Raw genomic sequence first — 15,409 nt, 5'->3', positions numbered from 1 at the left:
CAATGAAAAATGCGTACATTTGAATCCAGCCACCTTATTGCCTCTATTGGAGGAGGCTGGAGACAGAAAAAGCACATGTGTTAAATTGATGACGTAGGAATCAGCTGCTGTGAGCCCAGTGCAGGACACACTCCCTAGAGACCCGAGTATTTACTTTTTTGTAGTGCTATTCCTGGTTTTATGCCGAGGATGAGGTTTATCACCCAGAAGGATTCCCTGTATTCAGAGTCATTGGATCCTTTTTCCCCAGCTCAAGAAGCAGAGCTCCATGTTTAAGTAAAGCCCGTGAGCTATAAAAAGAGTATATATTTATATAGATAGTCAAGAGATAGAGAGCTTTTGGTTCCATTTGAAGGGCCAGAAGTTTGTTTTTACTTCGGCAGGTAAACCAATCAAGCATGCCAAGTTAATTTGATCGGCTGTTTTCAGCCTTCCAGGTTCTTGCTGAGGTAGCCATACTAACATTAAAACTCACATATGGAAGCAGACCAGGCGACTCTAAGGATGCTACATTCACAGCCCCGGACACTTCATGGATCTGTGCAACTCACAGATTCCACCCCAGTTCTGGCCCAGTATAGCTGGGATTAATAATTCAACTTTAAGGACCCCAGAACGAGAAGCACAAGTGGTCCACAGAGGGCAACCTCTTAGGAAACAAGACTTTGGAAAAGGTGATCATTTATGTTTGCCAGACACTCTTTTCCCTTCAGCTTGACATGTGGACCGTGTCATCAGTCACAAGTAGTTATGGCTGCCTTAGTAAATGAGCATGGGATAGAGCCAGGGTTCTCCACAGTTGTTTTTATAACATACCACTTCTTGTTTTACCTGTTACCAAAGGTGTTACCAAAAGCTGAACATCCCTTCCAGAGATAACAAAAAGATATATCCAGATGCCCAAGTCAGGAATCTTACGAGTATGTATTTTGTTTGTATGGACAGGTTTTCTGGATGTCCAGTGGCAAATGCTACTGCAAAGGCCACAGTTAGTAAAAAGGTGTTCTCAGAAGTAGTTCATAAGTACAGAGTGCAGAATCTACAGACAGTAACAGAGGAAATCATTTTTATAGGAGAGTCCTTACTGGAAGTTTTGAGGTTTTATTTTTACACCCCCTACTGTCTACAATGTAGCGGACAAAGTAGAGTAAGAAACTAGAAAACTTTTGCCTGAATGTTTTATTATATTTTATCAAGCCCGTAAGGGGATGTTGGACTCTCTCCCTATGGGATTTGCTTATATTTTGTCTCAGCAGCTGAAGTCCTCCTTTCGGATCTCACAGAGAATGTTGCTGATTTTTTTAAAGGTTTTTGACAAACTAATTTATGTGTTTTCTCCCCAATTCCAGATCCTAAAAGTTTGGAAGGATCTAAAACTAAAGCCAGTTGACTTGTGGATTGTTAAGAGACATTTATATATAAGGAAATGTTTGGAGACTTAATACAGCATCTATTTCATGTACAGTTTTGCAAAACTTGAAGGAAAAGTCACCTGGATCCACACCAGACACTGCAAAAATGACTAAATGAAAGAAATCTCTGTGTTTGATTTGTTTCCCTCTTGCGATCACAGTCTAGGGTACTTTTTGATTCAATTACTTTAATTGTAAGGGATATATATATATATTTGAAAAGTAGTTTAGCCATGTTGAAGTCATATTTGTCTTTTGTACCTTTTCCATTTTATGTAGAATTGTATGTGTTTACATATGCTGATAAGTCAGCATACCAGCAATTAAGCTAGAAGGCCATTCTGGCCACAGGAGTGTACAGCTAGTACTCTGTAAATATGTCTTATCAATCATTTGTTTTTCACAGTGAAAAGTCGTTTTGTAATGAAAAAAGCTGCTCAGCTATTATTTTCTCCACAATGGAGTTTTTGCCTCTTTGGCCAGGACTACCTCCACCTAAGCGTGTGGAGGTTCCAGGTTAAAAGGTGATAGCAGGCATGGTTAGTGATCAAAATATTGATCAAAAGAGAGGAGACTGTAATGGAAATTTGTAGGTTCTGTATATAATTGTATTCTATTTTATATGTATTGCACACTGCCCTCACTGTGCACACGGCACTAATAATGTTTTCAGTACGTTTTGCATTCTTTCAAGTTCTGATTAGAATAAGCCTGCCTATGTAACGCCCCTTGTTACCATAAACGTACAATTGTAATATTAATGTGATACCTACGTAATCATGTGTATAAAAGCCTTCAAATGCGTCATAATAAAGGAGAACGGTTATTTGGAAAGATGCTGAGCGTATCTTTTGTGTCTGTTCCCTACTGCAGTAGTTATTAATTTGGAACCACTAATCAATATGAGGATAGGAGTTGCCTATCATCAAAATATCCATTTCAATGTCAGCCTCGATGTCGGGATATAGCGAGCCCAAATTAATGTGCAGGAGCGGCGATTTCACTGCCGGTGTGGTCGGTGGTGGAGAAGCGCCATTAGTTTGCGGCCATCTAGGTTCTTAGTTTCACGAGCGCCCCCAGTATGTAATGATTTCAGATAATGTCAATGAATTAAAATCTCCTCTCACACCAACAGGCTGTGGTAAGAAAATATTTAGGGTGCTGGGTGTAGCAAGATGGCCGCCGTTATCCAGAACAGGCCGGAGCTAGGGCCTTTCCTGAGAAAAGGGGCTGCAGCAGAATAATACGTGGCTCAGGTTCAGGAGGGGTTACCAGGGCCCGTTCTATCCCCACCGGGCGGGCGCTGTCTTCCTGGGCTGTGAGGAGGCCGAATTAGATTAGCCTGGGAGTTAAGATGCAACCCTGCATGGGACTCACCAGGCCTAGGGAAGTCCGTGGAGGGGACTGAGCAGCGGCTCTCGTTTCCGAGGCTCGGCGACTAGGGGGATCCTCTCCTGGCGACCACCCACTGCCGATGTGGTGATTCCCGGCGGTGATAGTAGGCAAGGGCGGCGAGATGGCGGCCGGCGCGCTGCCGATGGGATCCGCCACGGGCCGTATCATTCAGCCTGCGGGTCGTGGAGAGCAGCCAAATCCGGATGGTGCTGTACAGGAGAGCCCAGCAGAGCGGACAAGGTATTTTGGGGAAGAAAAATCAATCCACAGCGGAGGATGGCTGTGGATTCTGATCTGGCCAGCGGAACACAGCCACAGTGCGTCCTTCCTCGTTGCCGTCCGGCCACGCCTCCGTACTGACTCCTATTTAACATTAGTTTGAACGTGATCGCTTAATTCTGAACCGAAAGTTTGGTATGTTTGAGAGATGTGTTGTGGGATTGTAAAGAGAGGAAGCAGAGAGCTGCTGTATTGACAGTTGACTTTGAGAAAGCGTATGATCGTGTGGCACATGGTTTTATGTTTAAAGTTTTGGAAAGAATGGGTGTGCCTGAAAGGATGATTGGTTGGGTGAAATGTTTATATACCGATATTAAAGGTAAAATTCAAGTTAATGGGTGGTTGACGGATGGAGTGGATGTAAAATCAGGAGTTAGGCAGGGGTGTCCTTTGTCCCCCGTGCTTTTTATATGTGTTATTGAGCCGTTAATAAGAATGTTGATGAAAGATAAAAGTGTGCGTGGTCTAATGGTACAGGGGAGTAGGGAAAGAAGTTTGAAAGTAATTGGTTATATGGACGATGAGACTGTAAACTGTAAGGATGTGGCAAGTTGAAGAAGAGTGAGATTGTTGATTGATATTTTTTGTATGGGGTGTGGTTTCAAAATTATTATGGATAAGAGTGAATGTAAGTTTTTTGGAGAATGGGGTGTGAATGTACAGAGTGTCTGGAAAGTATGTGAGAGTATTGGGTGTAAAGTTTGAGTGTGATTTGTATGGGAGAGAAAGTTGGGAGGATGTAGTAAGTAGGATTCAAAATAAAATTAATTTTTGGTCTCTAAGGACTTTATCTATGGAAGGAAAAATTTTGACTATCAAGTCTGTCATTTTACCTATTTTGTTGTTTTTATACCAAGTTTTTCCAGCACAGGACAGGATTATGAGGAGAGTGGTGAGCATTGCGTTTCAATTTTTTTGGTCTTCGAAGGCTGAGAAACTGAAAAGAGAAAAAGTGATGAAGAGTAAGATGAATGGTGGGAAAGGTATGGTATGTGTGGAGAGATTTTTGTTTATTAAGTATGTAGGGATGTGTGTGAAAATTAGTAATAAGAATAATTTAGCTGGATGTATGTTAAGATATACTGGTGGAAGTGTGATTAGGAAGCATGGGTGGTGTAAGATGGATCTGAAAAGACCTGTAAGTTTTAAGGCCCCGTGGTACTACGTACGTATAGAAAGAGGAATAGAAAAGTTTGGTTTGGCTGGAATAAAAAAAGAGTTGTGGTATGAATGCAAAAAGGTGAGTAGGATTTTGGATGAGACGGAAGAGATGGAGGGAATAGGAGGTCTGACTGTAGTAGAGAGTGTGGAAGAATGTGTGTATGAATGTTTTAGATAATAAACAAAAGGACTTAGCTTGGATGGGGGTGCATGGATGTTTGCCTGTAAGAACGTTTCAGAGGAAGAGAGGTATGTCTGATACGGAAAAATGTCCGAGAGATAAATGTAGGGGGGTAGAGAATGTTGTACATTTATTTTGGAAGTGTAGTTTTGCAAGAAAAGTATGGAAAAGACTTAAAAAAATGATAGGGTATGGCTGGTGTAAAAGAAATTACGTATGAGATGGTTTTTATGGGTTATTGAAGTTAGGGAAAAGGGAAGGAAGGGTATTATAAATTCTGATTAACTGTGTGAAAGAATGTTTATGGGATGTGAGAAATATTCTAGTATTTAAGAATGAAAGATTGCTGGTTAAAGAATGCACGGCCATGGTCCGTGGACGTTTATTCGAATATGGGCATATGGACCGTATCAAAATGGGTATAGAGGAGGCTGAGAGGACTTGGCATTTTAAGTCCTGGAGAGTGTGGGCAGTTTTTTTAAGAACAAGAGCTGACTCCTGTTTCTATTTTTGAAAGAAGTTTTTTGATATATCTATAAATTTGTGAGTTGATAATATTGCTTTAAACATTCTTATGTTTTTTTCACTAGATGGCGCAAGTTGCAAAAGAACTGTTTTTTTCTATATAGGGAAAGAATAGTTGTTCCATGTATAGATGGATAGGGTCAGAAATGTGTTTTCCTGTTTTATGTCTTCCTTCAAAAAATAAAGGAAAGACTGTTTTATGTTTTCTCCATATGTTTTGATAAATACAATTAGAACATCCGTTTAAGTGTATGTAAAGGACTTTTCAAAGAGTTATTTTTTTTTCCATGTATATTGTTTTTTTTTCTCTAGACAAAGAAATGTGAACTTTGTTCTTTTTTGTATTTTTTTTTATGACTTTTTTGGAAAATACATTACTGTACATGTTTATTTTGTGGAATATTGTAAATTTGTTTTTTTGTGCAATGTAAGACTTTGTTTTTCTATGCAATTTTTCAATAAAAAAAAATAAAAATCTGTTCTTATCAGTTTAATATCTGATACGTCCCCTATCTGGGGACCATATATTAAATGGATTTTTAGAACAGGGAGATGGAAGAAGAGCTTGCTCTGTCCACTCCACGCATCGACCTGGTATTGCAGTACCTCCAGGACCGGTGCACCCCTCTCTTATGCAGTTTCCAAAAACAGAATGAATTCAAACAGCAAATTCTCCTCCATCCTCCTCATCCTTTTGCTTGCTTGCTCACTCACTTGCAATGTTACTTTTGCTGCTCACAGTCTGTATGTTGTTCATTTTTGCAATAAATTTGCGTTGAACCCCTGTGTGTACTGGTGTTTTTGCTTCGTGTCAGTTTCTTGGCCTTTCTTTCTCCCTCCCTCAATCTTTTTTTGCTCAGGAAGAGCAGTAGGTGAAGTGGCAGTAGTTGCAAGAAGCCAAACCTATCAAGTCCGTCAGCAAGTAGACACATTTCGACAAGGCAGCTAGCTAGAGTTTAAATAAACTCTCTCAGCAAGGCCCAAAATGAGGCCTTTTTTCCTGCCCATTTCAGTCAGTTTGGAGCGCAGCAGTCCAGCTCAGCCATTGCAATAGGGCTGACTTTGCTCCATTTCTGTCCCTTAGTACAGTCAGCTTGCTGAAAAGCAGTCCCTGCCTGAGTATTCATTCAGCAGCCTGTGTCTCCCTCTAGTGGGTCCCAGCCTTTCGGCTTTCATCCACGTGTCCAGGAGGCGGTATCATGCAAATGCTTTTCCCTCGTTGAGCAGCAACGAGGAGCACCTGGTCATTTCCAAGGTCAGCAAGTGCTTGTCAAGGTGTTGGACAGGTGTTAGAAATTGTGGCTTGGTATCTAGGTCAACAGGAAGGGATTAGGCCACAAGCCCCGGCCAGGTGTGAAAAGTTGCGGAACAGCGTCTCCGCCCGGTCTAGACGCGGGGGAAGGGCAGACGGAGGGGCCAGGGCAGCTGCTCTCAGTGAGCTCTGGGTTATCGCTTCTCGGCCTTTTGGCTAAGATCCAGTGTAGTCTGACTGCGTGTGACTTAGTCAAGGGGTACCCGAGGGTTGGCCTTGGGGGGAGTGTCCCTTTTCAGAGGGCCCCCCTTGCTGCTATTGGCCTAAGGCTTAGTCCCTGGGCAACGGGAAGCGATCGCCTTTCGGGAGGCGTTTGGTGGAACTGTGGAGGTTCCCCTTGTGGGGCCCCCATAGGAAAGCAGTCGTTGCGAAGGGCGCTTGAAAAATGGCGGTCTGGGGAATCCGGGACTCGCTGCGGTTCCTGGTGAGACCAGGTTTCTCAGATGGCGTGACTTTGAGGACAGTCGTGGTGGACCTTTTGACGGGAGTTCTTGGTCTCACGGTAAGAGATATTTTGTGCTTGCAGGATTTTCCTAACCAACGCTTATACGACGTCACCTTTTATTCATCCAAGGTTTTCTGGAACATCTTTGAGAAGTTTAAGACAGTGGAAGACAGCGAAATCGGGAGGAAATTTACGGTACAAGCTTTGTTTATGAAAGAAGAAAAAGTACAGTACAGTACACCTATACAATCCTTTTGTCGATGTGAATCTAGTTAAAGCTTTTTTTAATAACTATTGTGACAATCTTAAAAGAGGTGGAGAAAAGGTCTTTAATCTTTTGCAAATCTGGTCTGGAAAATCTCACTTCTATGGGACTTTCAAGAATGACATTGGTAGTGTGGGTGGTGTCAAAAGGCCCCCCACTGTTTTCACAATTGGAGGAGAAAGGGGTTTCCTTCATTACCCCGGGCAGCCTAGATACTGTAGGAAATGTATGCGGTATGGACATGTCAGTAATGATTGTGACCAAGAACTTAAATGTCGTTTTTGTGGAAAAGGAGGTCATGTGGCCCATGAATGCAAGGAAGGGAGGGTGTGTGACATTTGCAAAGGAACCTGGACATATGGCAAAGCAATGCGGGAAGTATAACACTGCAAGGAAGGAGTGGTTGGCTACTGTTTTCACCCCGGGGAAAGAGAAAAGAGAAAACGGGCAGCAGAGGCCACAAGACGGTGGGAAGGGGGATACTGGGGGGGACTGCTGAGGCGGACCCTCCTCGTGATCCTCCAGAACACCCGGTCAGTGAAGCTGTACCCAAGGAGCATGCAGATGATGTGGCAGGGGCAGAAGGCACAGCCACGGTGGCTGCGAATAAAGCAGCGGGTGGTAGTGATGTCCCTGAGACTGCGGATACTGTGCTGGGTGAAGAAGTTGGTGGTAATGTCTCTTGTCCCTCGGATGGAGTGAAGGAACCAGAAGATGGAATGCTTGAAGAGCAGGTGGATCCAGGAGTTGTACCAACCACAGATGAAGCTCGCCTGTCGGGGCAGATCTTTGGAAGCCTATCGGACATTGATTCTGAAGAGAGTGATATGGATAGTGTGAGCAGTATTGAGTGTGGCCAGAGGATGGAGAAGTCTATCGACACACCCGACACTTCCGTTAGTAAAATGTCTAGGGAGGAATTGCCTTGGACTGGTGGGGTGGAGGAGGAATGTTTGGAAATGGGGATTCCGATGAGGAGTCCGCCAGCTCTCGGGTTCCCCGGAGGAGACAGAAAAGTCAATCTGGGAGGGAGGAGGTGGAAGGCGAGATGGATTTTTAAGATTTTGCAATGGCTGTGTTGTTTTTTTTCCTTTTAATGGCTCTTTCAGTAGGGTCTATAAATGTTCGGAGTATTGCTACGAAAACAAGGAGGGTGGCGGTATTTGAAGAAATTAGCAGATGTAACGTAGATGTTTTATGCTTGCAGGAATGTGGTATGATGAGTGATCCTGCAGCTGATTGGTCATGGGGTCCTTCTGTATGGGCAAATGCATGTGAGACCAGAAGTGAGGAGGTTGGAGTGGTGGTCAATCAAAGGTTTTATTGAAAAAATAAGATCAGGTTTACAGACAAAGTTTGAATACACGTATCATTGCAGTCAACCTGTAAACAATGAAAACATATAAATACATCTCCATTGTGTTCTGATTTGGTTAGTGACTAATTTTGGTTGAGTACACAATTGAAGATGGTAAGTAGCGTACAATATTTGGAGATGGGTGAGTATGGTGTGGAGGGTATGGGGGAGGGGGGAGGGGAGGGGAGTGTGGGGTGCGATCAGCCCTTTGCTATTGTATATAACTCCGTTTGTTATAGATGCTCTTTGCCGGTCTAAGCCTTGCTCCCACCATGTTGAGGGTCAAAAGATGCTGAAGAGTTTAATCTTTAAGTGTACGGAATTCGGGGGAATATTAAAATTAATGTTGCATGAAGTGGTGGTTCCTGGAAGATTGCAGGTGGTCGTGCTTGATGTCTTTGGACAGCATGTGAGATTAATTAATTGCTATGCCCCGGCGGAGAAAAGAGGGAGGGTTCGTTTTTTAAAGAACTTAAAGTTATGCTTACCTGGGAGGGTTCCAACTGTTCTGATGGGGGACTTCAACTGTATTAGAAGGAATGGAGATCGGCAGGGGGAGTGGTGGAGATTGCGGGATGGATATTTCATCTAAATTTTTGAACGACATAGTGGACGATTTTAATTTACATGACGTAGCTATGGAGGTGGAGGGAAGAAGGACAACTTTTACTTACCTGTCTGACAGAAGGACCGTAAGATCTCAAATTGACTATTTTCTTATCGCAGTTCTTGAAAGGGGAGGCGTATAAGGTTTTTCCTGTGTTATTTTCTGATCATTCCTTGATTTCTTGTTCTTTCAAGTTAGATGTGGGAGTGGAGGTAGGGAGAGGTACTTGGAAAATGAATATGTTATTACTGGATGATGAGGAGATTTCTGGAAGCTTTGTTTCTTTCTTTCAGTCTTTGTAAAAGAAGAAAAATGAGTTTAAGGACCTGTTGGTATGGTGGGATGGGATTAAAAATCAAGTAGCTTCTTTTTATAAAAAGGTCGGGGCAGAAAAGGCTAGAGAGAGAGGGGAGGTGGGGAGGCTTTTGCTACAGAGAATGTTTTTGTTTTTGTATCAATGTAAAAAGTGGGGGATGGAGGTGGAAGAAGAGTTAAAGGAAGTACAGGAGGAAAGGAGGAAGATGATAAAGGAAAAAGGAAAAGGGATCGTTTTTAGAGCAAAAGTCCAGGTTATGGAGGAAGAGGAGAAATGTTCGCATTTCTTTTTTAAGAAGGCTTTTAGTCCAAAGAAGCTGATGAAGACAATGAAGAATGGGCAAGAAGAAATGGAAGGAAGAAAGATGAGAGATGTTGTAAGGAGTTTCTATGCAGACCTGTACGGGGGTGAGGATGTTGCTGAAATGAGTGAAGTGGAAGAGTACTGTGAGGTGTTGTCGGGCGCGCTGAAGGAGGAAGAAGGTATCGGTTTGACAGAAGATGTGGGGGAACTGGAGCTTGAAAAGACTTTAAGAAGTATGGCCAAAAATAAAACCCCAGGAGGAGATGGAATTCCGGTAGAGTTCTATTTGAAATTTTGGTCAATTATTAAATCACATTTGTTGGAAGTGATAAAATGTTGTATGGAAGAGAGGAGGCTGACTCTCTCAATGAAGGAGGGGGTTATCTTTCTGCTTTATAAGAAAGGGGATGAGAAAGATATAAGGACCTGCGCCCGATCACGGTACTTAATGTAGATTATAAGGTTTTTGCTAAAGTTTTAGCAGATAGGATGAAACAGGTGGTGGGTGGTGTCATTGGAAGTTGGTAGGTGTGCACTATTCCGGGGAGAAGGATTGCTGATAATTTGGTACTTCTCTGAGATTTGGCCTTCTATGCACAGAACAATAATTTACCGTTCGCAGTTGCAGGAGTCGATCTTGAGAAGGCGTATGATAGAGTGTCTCACCAATTTATGTTTTGTGTACTAAGAAAGTTGGGTTTCCCTGATAGTTTTATTATAGTTTTATAGAAAATGTTTGTACAGTGGGGTCAGTAGTAAAACCCTGGTTAACGGCTTTTTAGGTGAATCTTTTAAAGTGACATCGGCCGTGAGGAAGCTTTGCCCTCTGTCTCCCCTTTTATTCATATGCGTTATGGAACCCTTATTGCAACCCGTGCAGGAAGACAAAGCTTTTGAAGGTTTTTTTTATTCCAGGTGGGAAGGGTGAAAGGCTGAAATCATTATGTTATATGGACGATGCAGTTTTTTTATGTAAATCGCAAAGAGACCTGGCGAGAGTGGAATTACAATTGCAGTTATTTGTAAGTATGGCTGGAATGCGGGTCAACTGGGATAAAAGTGTGTTTTGCATGCTTAGCGGATTGCGAGATTTTTCAGCACCTAGGATAAAGAGAGTTGACAGTATTGAAGTATTGGGGATTCATTTTGAAAGGAATCTGAAAAACCAAGCCAACGCTGTAAAAGTGTTTTGGGAAAGTGTCGAAAAAGCTGGAGATGTGGAAATTGCAAAGACTGACCTTGAACAATAATTTACTGTTAGCAGTTGCAGGAGTCGATCTTGAGAAGGCGTATGATAGAGTGTCTCACCAATTTATGTTTTGTGTACTAAGAAAGTTGGGTTTCCCTGATAGTTTTATAGAAATGGTGAAATGTTTGTACAGTGGGGTCAGTAGTAAAACCCTGGTTAACGGCTTTTTAGGTGAATCTTTTGAAGTGAGATCGGGGGTGAGGCAGGGTTGCCCTCTGTCTCCCCTTTTATTCATATCCGTTATGGAACCCTTATTGCAACACGTGCAGGAAGACAAAGCTTTTGAAGGTTTTTTTATTCCAGGTGGGAAGGGTGAAAGGCTGAAATCATTATGTTATATGGACGATGCAGTTTTTTTATGTAAATCGCAAAGAGACCTAGCGAGAGTGGAATTACAATTGCAGTTATTTGGAAGTATGGCTGGAATGCAGGTCAACTGGGATAAAAGTGCGTTTTGCATGCTTAGCGGATTGCGAGATTTTTCAGCACCTAGGATCAAGAGAGTTGACAGTATTGAAGTATTGGGGATTCATTTTGAAAGGAATCTGCAAAACCAAGCTAACGCTGTAAAGAGTTTTGGGAAAGTGTCGAAAAAGCTGGAGATGTGGAAATTGCGAAGACTGACCTTGACAGGGAAAACGTTAAATGCTAAAGTGGTTTTCCTCCCTCTGTTACTTTATTTGGGGATAATTTTTCCTTTTAACAAAAGATGGGTTCAGAAGTTTTCCAGAGTCCTTTTTCTCTTTTTATGGGGGTCTAAAATGGAGAGGGTGGCGAGAGGTACTGTAATGAAGGAGGAGAGGTTGGGAGGACAAAACGTTCCAAATGTGGAAAATTTTCTAGGAATGCACACCTGGTTGTTACATTATAAAGTTTTTGTAGGAGGAGGGAGGGCAATGTGTTTCATGAGATATCGGATGGGATGGTTTACCCCGAGTTGGGGGTGGGGAGTCCGGGACCTGACAAGACCTGTGGCCTTGGTACCACCTCCCTATTATGTAAAATTAAAGAAATGGCACGATGAACAGGGTTTGAAGGATTTGGGTGAAGGTGCTGTGAACAAGGGCCATTTGGCTAAATGGTTAAAAAAGGTGGAAGTGATCACAAATATTGCAGACCTAAAGACGAAACAGTCAGAAGAGTATTGGAAGAATTTAAAGACAGGAGGTGTGACTAATAAACAAAAAGGAGATTGTTTGGATGTCGTTCCATGAGTGTCTGTTGACAATGGTGTACTTAAAAGCCAGAGATTTGGTGTGGAATGAAAGATGTGTGAGGGAAGATTGTGGCGGCATGGAAACTGTACGACATGTTTTTTTTTTAATGTACCTTTGTGAAAACAGTGTGGGGCAGGTTGGTGGGTTTTGTCAGAAATGTTTTGGGAATTAGAACTATTACACCGGAGTTATGTTTATATGGGCTGGTGAATGGTGGATCTGATGTGAAGAGAAAGGGGTCGATTTTGTCTGCAATCATGAAGGAAGTGGTTTGGGAGGTAAGATGTGGGTGTAAGAAGGGAAGTTTTTTGGTGTCTAAAGAAGAATGTAAAGAGTGGGTGATGAGTAAGCGGTTTGCTGTGCTATTGTACGATAGGAAGGTGTTGGGTTTGGAGGAGGCAAATAGTTTTTGGAATTTTGGGAGGTGGAGGCTGTGATAAGGTGGTGGGAGGTGCTGGGAAATATGTTTTTCTGATTGTAATGTTATGTTTTTAACTTGTTAAATTTTGTTTTAAGTAAAAGCTTACCCGAATGATGTAAGGAACGCTGCTTGATCCCTTAGGATTTTTTCTTGATGGAGTCTTGGGTATGCGATTCATGCTGAAGGGTAAAAAAAAAAAAAAAATCTGTTCTTATCAGTTTAATATCTGATACGTCCCCCATCTGGGGACCATATATTAAATGGATTTTTAGAACAGGGAGATGGAAGAAGAGCTTGCTCTGTCCACTCCACGCATCGACCTGGTATTGCAGTACCTCCAGGACCGGTGCACCCCTCTCTTATGCAGTTTCCAAAAACAGAATGAATTCAAACAGCAAATTCTCCTCCATCCTCTCTCCTCATCCTTTTGCTTGCTTGCTCACTCACTTGCAATGTTACTTTTGCTCACAAGCTGTCTGTATGTTGTTCATTTTTGCAATAAATTGGCGTTGAACCCCTGTGTGTCCTGGTGTTTTTGCTTCGTGTCAGGTTTCTTGGCCTCTCTTTCTCCCTCCCTCCTTCCTTGCTCGCTCAATATTTTTTTGCTCAGGAAGCAGCAGGTGAAGTGGCAGTAGTTGCAAGAAGCCAAACCTATAAAGTCAGCAAGTAGACACATTTCGACAAGGCAGGTAACTCAAGTTTGAATGAACTTTCTATGCAAGGCCCAAAATGAGGCCTATTTTCCTTCCCATGTCAGTTTGGAGAGCAGCAGCCCAGACAGCTCATCCATGGCAATAGGGCTGACTTTGCTCCATTTCCGTCCCTTAGTACAGCCAGCTTGCTAAAAAGCAGTCCCTGCCTGAGTATTCATTCGGCAGCCTGTGTCTCCCTCTAGTGGGTCCCAGCCTTTTGGCTTTCGTCCACGTGTCCAGGAGGCGGTCTCATGCAAATGCTTTTCCCTCGTTGAGCAGCAACGAGAAGTACCTGGATGTGTGCATTTAGTGCTGCTGGCTGCCTGCTGGTCATTTCCAAGGTCAGCAAGTGCTTGTCAAGGTGTTGGACAGGTGTTAGGAATGTGTATTGGTATCTAGGTCATCAGGAAGGGATTATGCCGCCATCCCAGGTCAGGTGTGAAAAGTTGCGTATCAGCATCTCCGCCCGGTCTAGACGTGGGGGAAGGGCAGACGGGCCCTGGGCAGCTGCTCTCAGTAAGCTCTGGGTTACGGGCAGGGCGCCGCTCGGAAAAGAGAATAATTGGTTTTAGCGTGAAACCCGTCAGAAATTTTGTTCTATGCTTTTTTCCCTTTGCTGTGATGTTTTGTGTGACATGGAGTTTTTTCACTTGAAGAAATAAATGCATTTTCATTTTTCACCTAATCCGGAGTGCGGCTGTCCAGAGTTTTGTTAGTTTCCTGTATACTTGGTTTGTGCAATCAGCCTGTACCTGGAACCCCCACCTGTCTGGAGAGTTGGTAGTCTGCCGGTGGATTGGCCTGGAGCGGTGGACTTTCGCTTTGTCAACGTTCTGGATCTTTTGCATGTTCTAAATACCACCAGCTCGGAACATCCACCTTTCTCTACATACAGTTATCTACAGCTCTTTATCTCTCCGGTTTGCTTGACTAGAGGGGTCGAGGAATCTTGCCTAATACTTTCAACAATGATCAAGCCACTATCCCAATACCCACAGCAGAGGGAACATTTAGTAGAACCCTTACGGCGCCGTCTAACAATCCATTACGATGAACACCGCAGACACACACATTACAATCTCTGGACGAGGATAGTGTGTCTCTGATACGCCAATTCAGGAAACTTGAGCACCTGATGGCTAAGGAGATCAGAGTTTACTGGGACATCAGTTTCCTGACGGAATACATTTCCATAGCACATATTCCACAAGGATTACGCAAAAAAAAGTTTCCATCTTCGGAATTATTTAATGATCAAATGAAAAAGGAATGGACTGAAGCACTTGACACCTGTTCCTTTACCCTAATGAAGGTTCTAGTTTCATCAAAACAAAAGGAAATAGAAGGGCTACAAACAGAAATGACTTCAATTCAAACAGATTTAGCAGGGATGCAAACTCATGTTGGCTTTTCGGATCTGGACAGTCGCCTTATCAAGATAGTCCTTCAAATATTGGGGCACAGCACATTCAAAACGTTTTTTGGGGGGGTTTTTTGTGCGCATGCCTCCCTTTTCCGACTTTATGCATTATAAGGATGAGGATACCTACCCCTAATCTATGAATACAGCTCTGCACCCTAAATACTACTATTACGATTAAGGGTGGATAATACACCCAGGACCCTCACAGGTCCGATTTTTTTTTCCCTTTCCCCTGCCCTTTTCCCCTTTGGGTGTGTTTACTACAATTCTATTGTTGTCTACTCAATTTTATTATTCATTTTTTATCTCTGCGATAGAACTATAACTCCATAATAATTTTTTGATTGAGTGGAAGATACTTTTTGACGCCTCTTTCTTCCCATAGCCTCGACTGGTTTTTAGTGGCACCATGGATGTCTTGGGGCCTGATTGGACCACATTTATGTCCACTGTTAAAACGGGTTGTTTGACCAATTATAAAACTGAAGACGAAACCAAACTATTTTTAGACAGAATGTTTAACCTTCTTAAAAAGAAATTTCATTTGCATTGGCACACACAATACTTTGAGCAGTACATCAAGGAAGAGATCTGTCCGCTGGGACTCCGTATCCAAATTTTCCCAACAGTCAGGGACCCCTCCCTCGATTTTAAAAAGTCTTGGGACTAACTGCACAGTACCATATGGACATGATCGCCCTTGATGAGGAAATTGCACGACTAATCGAACAATTCCCCAAAATTATGGAATCACCAAATTTTTGTGAGAAATGGAAGGAGGCTAAGGAACGTCTTGAGACTCTTAATCGTGAAATAATTGTTAAAAAACAGGGCAGGACTTGCCTTCTC

At 42.7% G+C, this 15,409-nt stretch overlaps 1 non-coding gene and 1 pseudogene across 1 annotated transcript; both read left to right on the top strand.

Annotated features, from left to right (window-relative positions):
- The first annotated feature begins 5,387 nt into the window (after nucleotides 1-5,387).
- Nucleotides 5,388-5,581, top strand: LOC143990467 (U2 spliceosomal RNA). The gene has a single exon (XR_013277351.1). It is a non-coding gene; the product is annotated as a U2 spliceosomal RNA (small nuclear RNA).
- Nucleotides 5,582-12,587: 7,006 nt separating this feature from the next.
- On the top strand, nucleotides 12,588-12,802 carry LOC143990516 (U2 spliceosomal RNA; annotated as a pseudogene).
- The last annotated feature ends 2,607 nt before the right edge of the window (nucleotides 12,803-15,409 follow it).

Source organism: Lithobates pipiens, unplaced genomic scaffold (assembly GCF_037356315.1).
Source record: "Lithobates pipiens isolate NorthernLeopardFrog02 unplaced genomic scaffold, aLitPip1_a1.2 Scaffold_18, whole genome shotgun sequence".
Lineage (NCBI taxonomy): Eukaryota > Metazoa > Chordata > Amphibia > Anura > Ranidae > Lithobates > Lithobates pipiens.
This window is presented reverse-complemented; position numbering and strand designations above follow the sequence as displayed.